This window comes from Dreissena polymorpha, chromosome 4 (assembly GCF_020536995.1).
Source record: "Dreissena polymorpha isolate Duluth1 chromosome 4, UMN_Dpol_1.0, whole genome shotgun sequence".
Lineage (NCBI taxonomy): Eukaryota > Metazoa > Mollusca > Bivalvia > Myida > Dreissenidae > Dreissena > Dreissena polymorpha.
Genome location: NC_068358.1, coordinates 94,396,461 through 94,409,094, shown reverse-complemented (window position 1 = coordinate 94,409,094; position 12,634 = coordinate 94,396,461).

Here is a 12,634-nt window from a genome sequence, read left to right as displayed (position 1 = left end):
ATAATTCTTTAACCGCTTCACTTTCCATATTTTTGCAAATCAAAAGGCTCGCTCTTTAATACCTCATTCTTCCACGATTTCAAAGTGAATCATCCGACCATTAATCGACCATTAATCAATTCTTTACGTATCGTTAAATACAAATACATGAAATCAAAGTGGAGCATCTCTTTACTGTTCATGTTACACGAAAAAGCAAACGCGGTATTTCCATTTCAAAATTACGTTCATTCAATCATCACATGTAAATGTTCCAATACATCTAGATATGGCAAACATGACTTTATTTGAACTCGAGTTGTTTCATGAATACGGTGTTTCTATGAAAGTATCTCAAGATAACCAAGTATGAGATGTTTGTGGAACTATTGTTGTCAAAACCATTAAATGTACTTTTGCTGTGTATGTTTTACTGTTAGCAACTTGTAACTAAAAGTAGACGAAGCAATAAGTAATATTTATCGCCGAAGCAACCCTCTCTGGCTTGCCTAGTGAATTTGTTAATTGTACGTTTAAAGAAGGTTAAACATACAAGCAAGTGTGTAACCCTTTTAAATAATACCATGAGCGCATTTATTCCTGTTTGTTTGCATTAACCGAATTTCGGTTAATCTAATGATCCATTATATTTGGGAATTGCTGCAAAGACACCAAATTTAGCAGCATCGTGACAAGTATATTTGTGAAATATCAAACGAACAATGGCATGTTATTGGGGCATTTATTCGTACGCCATGAGCAACTAAATATTTTTTCCGTATAGTCAACATAAGAGGTCATTTGCTAAGTTACTGTCTGCAATAAAATGAGTGCCGTTGATCGCTTGATTACCAGAGCTATATGATGTTATGGTGCGCCGTTGCTATAGAAAATTCAAGCAGTGATAAATCTTGCTTACACTTGAAGAACATTTTATCACATATCGTTACTATAAATAGTAACAAAATGACGTCGCGAGCGGGCCGTTATTCATATCTAGCGGGCCAATATAAATGATATCAGCCCTAGGGCCGATTTTTCATATCAGAAAAGAATGGGATCGCGCGGCTAATAGTAATACTGAACAATATGGCGTCCACATTCAGCCTTAGCCATAAAGAAGTAAAACATCATCTACTGGTTATTGTTCTACTCACCGAAGTTGTGTTATAACCATATATTTTTTTCGTAAAATTTAATTTGCTTCCATGACGAAGTAAATTCTGGACACATTTCTTCATCGCCATCCATCTTTTTCATTTAAAAGGACTTGATGTAAGCAGGCAATTCTTTGAGGATAGACATTCTTTGATCGACTGACAAAGGAAGGACGTATTCATCAAAGAAATTACCCTATAAATTCAACATCGATTTCCTTCAAACAGTTTAAGAACCATTCACTGACGCTTATCTTAAATTTAGGCATAATCCATCAATTGTTCAACAAAACATCGCGTTATTCGAGTCGACATTTTAACGAGATCGAAAATGCAGTCTCACCAGTTTCATTTCAGTTTTATATCCCAACACTGTTATTCACATTCATAATATTATATTAATCCATCGTAAACACACACGCTAACTAGTTAATCGTTCGATGCTTAACAAAATATTTAACTGTTAAATAAAACACTCCAAGTCCGATTTGTTGATAGTCTAGGTAGTTTCGTCATTGAAATGACGTCACATGAGGTACGTCATAAACTGCGTAATCAATTGAATGAAAATAAAAGTACGGAAAGCTGTTTCTGTATAAATGTTCGTGGAGGACCAAAATAGTATGATATGTGATATAAACGATAACACACGACAGAGCTGGGCCGGGCGTCTACAATCGGCCCTTGCCAAATAATGGCCCTCGGGCCGTTATGTCGGCAGCGGGCCGATTATAGACGCCCGGCCCAGCTCTGCCGTGTGTTATTGTCTAATTATCATATATAAATGCAATCTTTCCATTTAAATTGTATGTAAATCTCAAAGAAAATAAGACGTCAGTAAGTACGATAACGTTGTATTGGTCAGTAGTTTTGCTTAAGAAACATTTTATTTCATCAAAGTGTAATCATTTTTGTTTGGTCTGTAGAAAATGTATTACGGTTAAAGACAATTTAACGTGTTGAATATTGGTAGAAAAAGACTTCCTGCATGGTTATTTAAACAGATGGAATACATATTGAAATTCTAGCATGTAAATTGAAAACACTATATCTTCAGACCTTTTCTATATCAGTATGACACACTTTATTAATGGTTTTGAAATAAATACATGTACTTTCCCTCTCTTAAGAGAAGCGACTTGGATAAAAAAAATATATTCGATGAGTCGCTATGCACATATATTAGATACTTTAAAAAGTATCTGCTATTACAATTTCCATCAATATTCCAAACATTTTGTTATTCGTCTGTTACTGATATCAGTATATTATAGGGTGTTATACCTACTTTCTCTTGATTACCGTAGCTGAAATCCTTCGTATAATAGTAAATGCAGTGGCAAAACAGCATACACGTTTTAGGAAGGCCGAAAATTGGTTAAGACAGCAATGTCACAAAAATTGATCCCCTGACAATGCGCCTCTTGAACACTATTACATCTTTATCACATATATGTGATAAGATATTAGAAAAGTTTGTGCTGTAACGAGTTTCATCAAGAACTTGCCATGTGTATCTAGGAACTCGATCAATTGAGTTAAACATCAATCAACGTGTCAACCCAAAGAATCTCGTAAACGAAAAGCTGACGTTCAAGGAAAGAGACTTTTTCAACTTCTGGACTTGACAACATAACAGGATAATCATTATGAGGACGCGAAGTCAATTAGTCTTTTACCACTTAGTAACGTATTTTGGTGCGTTTGTAGTCCCCTGAAAAGTTACATTTAATTAAAGACGTTTTTTTTTATTGAATTTAAGTTTTAAAGACTTCATTTCCATTCCTAAGAAACTGATGAGCAGCGAACAGTTTAAAACCTTAACAGACGGCGAGTTACTCGCAGGCTGTTCTGGTTTATATGCTGTTTGCACATAGTCATTTTCACTTTGCCTCTGATCGAGTGGGAAAGGGTCAATACATATGTCTTGTGATCGTATAAAAGGAAGAAAACGTTGTGTCTAGTTCTGAATCTATTTCAAATCTCAATGTCTATAAACAACGAACTCACAGTTATGACGTTAACGTCACGTGACGTTCCGCCACAAATTCCCTACATACTCGGGGCCGCAAAATGTGAATAAACACATAGAAATACGTGAATATGCACTTAAAATATCGAAGCATGAAACAAATAATTATATTAATTCCACATTAATGTTATATCTGGAACGAAAATACATTTTAAAACAAAATGTTCTTAGCACGATTATTGTCTTTTGCTACAACATTTATCAGTCAATTTATGACACTGTTTCGTCTCCGACCTCCAATGGATATAGTTTGGTAATTGGGCGATTCGTAATTCCCCCGTCAGTCCGAATGTTTGCGGCTCGTACTCGTCCATCGTTGCCTTGGATGAGCGCCTCGACCCTTGCCAATTTCCATCGTGACCGTGGACCTTCATCGTGTACCATGACGATGTCGCCGACTTTAATCGTCTGTTCATTACGCCCGGAAATCCGCTGGTTTTCGCGTAAAGCTGTGAGGTATTCTCTTCTCCATCTGCAGCGGAAATCGTCGATGAGTTTATGCTGCATTCGCGCTCGTTTGGAAATGTTCTCTCTGGTGACGATATTTTGAGAATCCAAATCCACGTCACGGCTGTAGGGTAGCACTGTGATTCGGCGACCGGAAACAAGATGAGAAGGTGTCAGCGGCTGCAAGTCACTCTGCGCGGTACTGATGTAGGTGAGAGGTCGATCATTTATAACAGCTTCTATTTCCGTGATCACAATCGATAACGTATGGTAGTCAAGGTAAGAGCGTCCTAGCACTTTCTTGATAGATGTTTTCGTCACCCCAATCAAACGCTCCCACCAGCCTCCATACCATGGAGCACGTTTGATGATGAAGCGCCACTCTGTTCCTCTTCTGCTAAGTTCCGTATGGATTCTCTCGGACGCGAAAAGATTCTTAATTTGGTTCGCTGCACCTACAAATGTTGTTCCATTGTCAAAAATCATCATCCGCGGTACTGAGCGTCGACTACAGAATCTACGATAGGCTCTGTGGACAAATCGGGTACCAGTTCCAGATGTACTGCACGGGTAGAAGCACATGTAAACAGGCAAATGTATGCCTTCGTGTCCTGACCGTCTGTACCACGTACCTGTAACGCTCCGGAAAAGTCAACACCAGTCACAGTGAATGGATCCGCTTCTTCCAGTCTCACGGCGGGTGGTGGATCATGTGCATAGTATGGCTTGCCTACAACTCTTCTACATGGCACGCATTTCTTAAGCACATGCTGTACACATCGTATAATTGCAGGAATCCAGTATTTCTGACGTATGAAAGTCACTGTCGAGTTTGGACCAGAATGTAGAATTCTTTCATGAGCGTCCATCACCACTAGTCGAGTGAATGTATGTCTCTGTGGTAATAGATACGGAAACTTCACAGTCTCCGTAACCGGGGCATTATGTATACGTCCTCCACATCGCAGTAAGCTCCTATCATCAATGAACAATTTCAGTTGTTTCACCAGTGTCGCTCGTGAATGACCATCTCGAAGACATTGAAATTCTTCTTTATATGAAGAGAGTTGAACACTCGATATCCACACTTTCTCTGCCTCAAGTAGCTCAGATGCGGTCAATGATCTAGATTGTGATAGGCTTTTGTTCTTGCATCTCTTGATAAATCGTAATACATATGCTGTCACGCGCAGTAACTGCTGTAAATTACCGTATTTCGCCATGCAGATAATCGCTTGAACTCCATGAACTTCCGGTTGATCTGGTTCAATAACCGCTTGCATTGATGGATGGCAATATGTTTCTGCGACGCAGACAGCTGTGTTTTTGGGTGCCCATGCCGGCCAACTTCCGGGTTCCGTTACCCAACGTGGTCCTTTGACCCAATGATCGCTTTGCATGAACTGCTCTGCTGAGATTCCGCGGGTTAACAGGTCGGCGGGATTATCTTGTGTAGGACAATATCGCCACTCATGATTTGGTAGAAGTGAACTTATTTCAGCAACACGGTTTTTCACAAATCTTGGTAGAGCACGTGTAGAAGCTAACCAGTGCAATACTATTTGACTGTCAGACCATAGTTGTACATTCTCAATCTGCAATTCTTTTTGTACGTGTTTGGTTAGTCGCGCCCCAGTGAGGCCAGCCATCAGTTCCAATCGTGGTAGGGTAAGGGATTTGAGAGGAGCGACGCGGGACTTCGCAATCAACAGGGAGCATTCATGTCCGGTTCAGATGTAAACTGCAGCACCATATGACGTCATACTTGCGTCACAAAACACTTGAAGAGAAATGTGTTCATTATTTCTTGATGATGTATTCTTTAACAAGTAACGATTTACTCTGTAAGAAGCAAGTGTGTTCAAGTCTGACGCCAAGTCGCTCCACTTCCGGTATAACGCTGGTGATACTGGAGTGTCCCATGAATACTTCATTTTCCACAGTTCTTGAAACAATATCTTTGCACGAATAGTCACCGGCGAAAGAATGCCAAGGGGGTCGTAAATTTTCGAAATATGCAGTAATATTTCTCTCTTTGTCACAGTTTCAACAACAGGAATGTGTCTTAGTGGAAAGCACAATGTGTCCTCATCTGAGTTCAACCTCATTTCGAGAATCTTTGTCTGTTCATCAGTGTCGAGTACACAGTCAACACTAGCTATGTCACGCACAATTTTGCTATTGGAGTTCCAGGAGCGTAGATTGAAGTTTGCAACCGACATCAATTCCCGTGTATCGTGATGAAATTTCATGACGCCACTCTCCTCCTGAAAACCGGAAACGATGTTATCAACATATATATCGCGGCGAACATGGTCACTCGCCCAGTTTTCCTTGTTGTAGTCTAGGTGTTTTAAGATGGTCGCACACAAAATGAAGGGCGAGCATGTTGCGCCAAAGAACACCGTTTTAAACCGGTACGTCATCAATGGACTGTCTGGATCTCGAGGATCTCGTAACCATAGGAACCGGGTAGCATCGCGATCTCCCTCATCTAGGGCAACATGCAGGAATGCTTTTTCGATGTCCGTTGTAACGGCGTATTTGTTTAATCGGAAGCGCATTAGAATACCAGTTTGGTCGTTCAGTTCCGGTGGAGTCGATTGAAGACAGTCGTTCAGGCTGGGTTCGTTGGACGATCTCCGACAGCTACAATCGTAAACGATTCGTATCGGGGTTGTCAGAGATTCTTTTCGCACGCTGTGATGTGGAATATAGTGAACCGGTTGACCTGGCATTAAATTTTCGTCAACGGCTTCTATAAATCCACGTTCTCGCTGTTCATTTATAATATCGTCGTATTTCTGGAACATGTACGGGTCTGTTCGTAGACGATTTATAATGTTCTGTGTACGACTGACGGCTACATCGTTATTCGTTGGTAAAAGTGGGTGGTCTTTTTTCCATGGCAGTTTCACGCTGTATTGTTTATCCTTGTAATATATGCAGGTATCCATATATGTTTGAAGTTCTTTCGGACCGGAAGTCACCTCCGCTTCCGGCGTTATGCCTATGGACTCTAATTTCCAAAATCGATCGATGTCAACGGTGTTCAAAGGTGACGTCATAATGTTCAGCATATGATGCATTGTCACTGCGCTTGTATTTGGCAGTGGGCCAGAAAGAAGATACCCAAGTTTCGACTGTACTGCCGTAGGTCCGTTGCCTCTAACAACGTGATTCTTCCAGTAAGCCTCTGCACCAATCAGCATTGCAATATCAAACGTCTCATGGCCAGTAACTGGGTGCGCTCATTTTAAACCTTTCTGCAGGTTCTGAAGCGGGACGGCTATAGTGGACGTAATTAGGACGTCAATCGGGATCCGTTCCTTCCAGTCAGTGATAACGTGCACTGTGGCGGTTTTCATTATCTGCACATTTTGAGATGAATGACCAAATGCTGCCAAGTAGATTGTCTCTGTACCAGTCTCTTTTACATTTAATTCATTCGCACGTTTCTCTGTGATAAAAGATCTCTGAGCACCTTCATCGAACAAGATATTTGTTTCAATAATACAGTTGTCGGAACTTACTTTTCCAACGGCGGTCTTCAGGAGAACATTAGATCTTGCCTGTGTGGAAGAATGAAGAATTGTATGTGCCGTAGCGCTGCCTTGGAATGGAGAGGCATCAGGATTCAGGGAAGAGTGCGTATTCCTCTGCTCACAGATGGCGGTATGATGTTTTCGCTGACAGTTGCGACATCTGTTGTGGGATTTACACAATGCTACTTGGTGTGAGTTTGACAGACAGTTGAAACACAATTTCTTCTGTTTAACAATTTGAACCCTGTCGTTGGTTGTCTTGTTACAATTTGTTGCAAAATGTTCTCCATCGCAGAAATGACAGGTCACCTTCCGATGTTTAATGTCTTCGTTTGATCTTGACGGCATGAGTTTTTTCCTCGGACATCTACTTCCGGTATGGAATGACGCAGTCGGCATATGTGCGCCGTAAACCGGAAGTTCCCGTGTGTCGCCTTCTCGCATGATGGCAATCTCTTTCTCGATGGCACATCTTAGGTCGGGAAGCTTCCAGCGATTGGTCCCATGATCACGTGCCATACTTTGACGTACTGCGGTCGGTAACTTGTCTCTTATGATAGGCACCAACAGATTCCCATATGTCTCTTGGCACTCTTCTAGTGATTCTAATCCTCTTATGCTGGTCTCTAGTCTATCATAAAATGCTTGAAGACTATCAGGAGTGTTCTTTGGTGGATCTAATTGGATCAGCGATTGCATCAGCGCCTCTACTATCTTTTCTGGCTGTCCGAATCGCTGTTTTAGTAGCTCAATAGCTTTCATATAGTTCACGTTTGTTAACTGGAATCCCGCTATACACGAACTCGCTGCGCCATGAACTAATGCACGAAGATATGCAAATTTCTGTACGTCTGATAGTGCCTGGTTTTGGTGTACAGAACATTCGAAACTGTCCCAGAACGTCTGCCACTCTACTATATCCCCGTGGAACGACGGCAGAGATAATTTTGGCAACTTTTGAAACGAAAGACTCTGGTTGGTCATCTTCTTTGTGATAGATACCTCAAGTGTGTGCCGATTCAATTCCGGAAGACGCAAACAATTTCTTTATCGGGTTCCGGTTGCCCACTGTTGTTTTCGTCTTGTGAAACGTTCGATGTAATTTCTTCTTTGTTTCCGATACGTTTATTCAGATTATCTCTAAGTCTTTGTATCTTTAACTCTAGGTCGAAAGAATATGATTTTCCCTCGACCAGTTCCGATGATAAATCTTCGATATCGTTATGGTTGACGATCTTATCGTTCAGCGTTCTCACTTCTTCTGCTTCTTCCACAATCATGTGAAGTAATCTCTCGTACTCTGATGTCGTTAACTCGGTTGAGTCGAATCTCGCTAATTCTCTGGATATAAGGCGACGATGACCGTCGCGCATCGCAATGAGCTTGTTCAGCTGCATATTTCGACTTTTGACTAGTTTGTCACGGCACCAAAATTTCTTGTGATCGTATAAAAGGAAGAAAACGTTGTGTCTAGTTCTGAATCTATTTCAAATCTCAATGTCTATAAACAACGAACTCACAGTTATGACGTTAACGTCGCGTGACGTTCCGCGCAATGGCGCCAAAGCGACGTAACATGTACAAATTCCCAACAACATACCAGACCTCGAGTCCGCAACGGAATTACCATAAGATCAATCATCAATACAGTTGACGCACTTTAAATATATAAATTTGAGGCATTGTACCAGTTATTGACCTTTTATTAAAATTGAATATTGTGTTTAGCTTGTAGTGATCTTATCTCTACCGCTCGGAAAATCAATGACGTTTTTTCCATTATTTTTTAACGTCAAATAACATACTGTTTGTTATGTTTGGGTTTTGTTATGTTTTTGCGATGCCGAACGCACAGCTACACGGGTTCATAACCGCCTTTGGTACTTTTGTAATCATACGTCACACTTCAGTTTCATCCTTATATTTAGTAAACATCATCATTAAGTTTTATCCTGCAATATCACGCTCGCGTTTATCAAGGACTTATTCACGTTTTGGTAAATTGACAAAATAGAAAAAATGTTTTAGATTTGCAAATGCTTGTTGTAGTTCTGCTATCAGCGAGGAAATAGTAATATTGAACATTTACCATGCTCTAAAATATCTATTATTATGCATCTTTTGACGATTTTAAAACCTGAAAATTATAAAGCGTTACAACGCGAAACGATTAAATAGTTTTGAGAGTTCTGTTGTTATCGTAATTTTACCGCTCTAGCAACACGGTGACAATGATCATTTTAATTTGAATATAAATCAATTTGTGAATACTGAATAAAAATTATTTTTTTCAAATGTTATATTTTTAAATACCATTCATTTTTCCGTCGATACACAATATTTAATTGTACTCTTATTAGCCGCCGACTTTGTAAAATATTTTGAAAACATTCATTTTTGTGAAAACAAAGATTTCTGTATGCCAAACATTCATGGAAAAATTGCTTAAAAATAATCTAACCACATATCGTTTCGTTTTAATGTATTAACGACCACAAAAGCATTTATTGATAAATAACCTATATCGCCCATGGTGGCATTCATATATCGCATACTTTATGTATGCTGTTCTTAATGAAGCCATTACAGTATAAACGTTTGAGAAAAAATACTGCTCAGTGTTAAGTCGTACCAAGAGTTTTTGATCATATTCATCGTAAAGTGTACAAGTATATAGTTTTTAAACGTGTATTTTTAATGATGCTTGATTACAGACAAAACAAATCTGTTAATAATTCATACATCCCTTGCAGTTATGATTCTTGTGGAAGTTCTTTGATCGGTCAAACGTTTTCCTGGAAAAAAGTAATTTTTAAATGAAAGGGAGCGGAATTCAAAAGGTCTGTTTGATTTTGGTTGATTATAGCCATAGCTGCTACGTTTCGTCCTAGTTAATATGTTTCAAGTCAAAATACTTATATCACGTTTAATTTTACACCAGAAAAGCATTCAACGACTTTATGTTTTTCGGCTGAAATCAGGATCCTTTTGTGATCATCTTAAAGCGGAACCCATTTAAATCGTAAAATCTTTTAAGTTCTTACTACTTAAAAAAAAACGATTCGCATACATCTGTATTTTACCACACACAGTAAGAAACATAAATAGTCGTGTATTGATTTAAAAAACACATATGTATGTGTTTGTATGAAGGAGAGTAATTTAATAAGAGAAACCGTCCAAAGATCACAACTTACATGGCGAACATGTCACGCTAAGAAATTTTGCGGATTTATATATAGAGAGTATTACTTCGAAACAAATGCTTATCACTTACTTGCTGCTATGGCTGGAAAGTGAGCGACATTTAATATATAAATAAACGTAATAAAGGGTATAAAACTGCGAAAAATACCTGTTTCACCATGGACGTCGCCATCTTGACTTCTTTCAGATCATCACGTGATTACTCCTTCTGTAAGATACGTATGGCAAAAACATAGCAATATTATAAATAGTAACAAGAGCTAACAGCGTTATTCAGGCGCAAATATATAGTGACCAACTTCTCAAGTCCTGACATTTTGTGTCGGATACTGTTTTGCTTCGTTGCAAAGTAATTAATGGGACTTATTCACACTTTATATATATATATACATGTATATATTATTGATTACATTCAATTAAACAAAAACACACTAATGACTAAGAAAAGTGTTAAACATATCGATTTTATTACGGATAAAAATATACCTTAACCGGTTCAATAATGAATAGTTGGTAACCATTTTCATCGATAATATGCAAAATATGTCTTATTTACAAGGCATTTGCGGAGCATTAAAACATGCTGCTTGTTTCAAAGGTCCGAGTAGTGCAATGGTAGCGAATTAAAGATTAATCCTTAGACCATGCAAACTCTTTCATTAAAAGTGTCTGCTTGTTATTATAATTTGTATACTTCTCCAAATACTGTGGCAATGCAAGTCTGTTCGTATAGATAGTTAATGAACTTTTTGAAGAAATAAACAACGAATATCTGTGAAAAAGTCCCTTTTACCCACTTCAAAAGTCAGACGCGGTGTGATCACATGCTAAAATATATTTTAATTTTCAATGTGTGAACATTCAATTATAGCCACTTATTATTCCATGCCCAGTTTAAACAGAAGTTACTAGAAGACATTGTTTTAACTAGGCAACTTTGGTCTTGATTTAATTCAGTTATATGCATTATATACATGATATTGTAATATGCAGAGTAAAATACCCAAAGTTATATGTTAGACGTATGTGTGAGCTGCATACTATCAAAACCATTCGTCTCTGGTACTACATGTATCTTTTTATTTGAATGGTCCAACAAAGCAACGTTTGTTGAATATCATTAGATGTCTCCATTTTATTCGTCCGTTTAACATGAATGAACTCATGAAAGAGGTATTATACGTAATGTTTACAGTATATTAAAATCATTAATTAAATTAAGCAAACATGGAATCTACATAAAGTATCTTTGATCGTTTCCGGGAGATATTGACAGTCATTAATGGGCCAGTTGTACGCTGACCAACGTCTCTTGAACTCTCACGAACGCTAGATCCAGCATTTTTGCAGGTTCAAACGTCGAACAAATCTTTATATTGGACAATAAATGAGTCGACCAAACAGCTGTAATAGGACTACCGTATATATGTAGCTGGGAGATGAACATATTGTCAATATAATGGGATGCAACAAATGACAAGACATGTTAAATTTGTCATGTGCGATTCTTTGCATGCGTTAGTTGTAGTTATTTTTTCCTGAAATGTAAATGAACCTTTTAAATATTCTTTACTTTATGCCGAAGTTCAAACGTAATGATTTATATATATACTCTTCGTGTATTTAGTTTTTTGCTGTAATGATACGTGGTCAACGGTTGGAAATAAACCATGTCGTTTTGTTTGGATTGATTGATACAGTGATTGAATATAACCTTAATACGTCGTTAAAATACGTCAAAATTTACTTATTTATATTATAGTGTTTCAAATACCATTTTCAATCTTTTTCCGATTTTGAAACTTTAAAATTGCGTTAAAAAACTATAAATATTATTTAACTAATATTTATTAAAATATAATTAAACAAAACTTATAATTAGAACTGTATCCAATATGTTATACAATTCGTGGTTTTCAAATAGTCTTAAAATAAAACAACAAATGATGCATCAAACTGTATGGCATCGGTATTTCAAAGAAAAGGACATGTATGCATTGTATAGGTGGGTTCCCACTGCCGATCCGAGCAACTCGATCATCCCGATCACCGAAATTTCCCGACCAAACCCGACCAAGCTCGACTTAAAAGGGTAGTTATACAAGACTTCTTCTCGACCTCTCGACCCCCACACGACTCATTCACGACGTCCACTCAACCATCTTTCCGATTTCCGCTCGATCATCTCGACCTATACGCGAGCCCTATACGATCTCAGCTGGACCAAGTGGACATCAGCTCGATCGCCATCAGATCTTCACGCGACC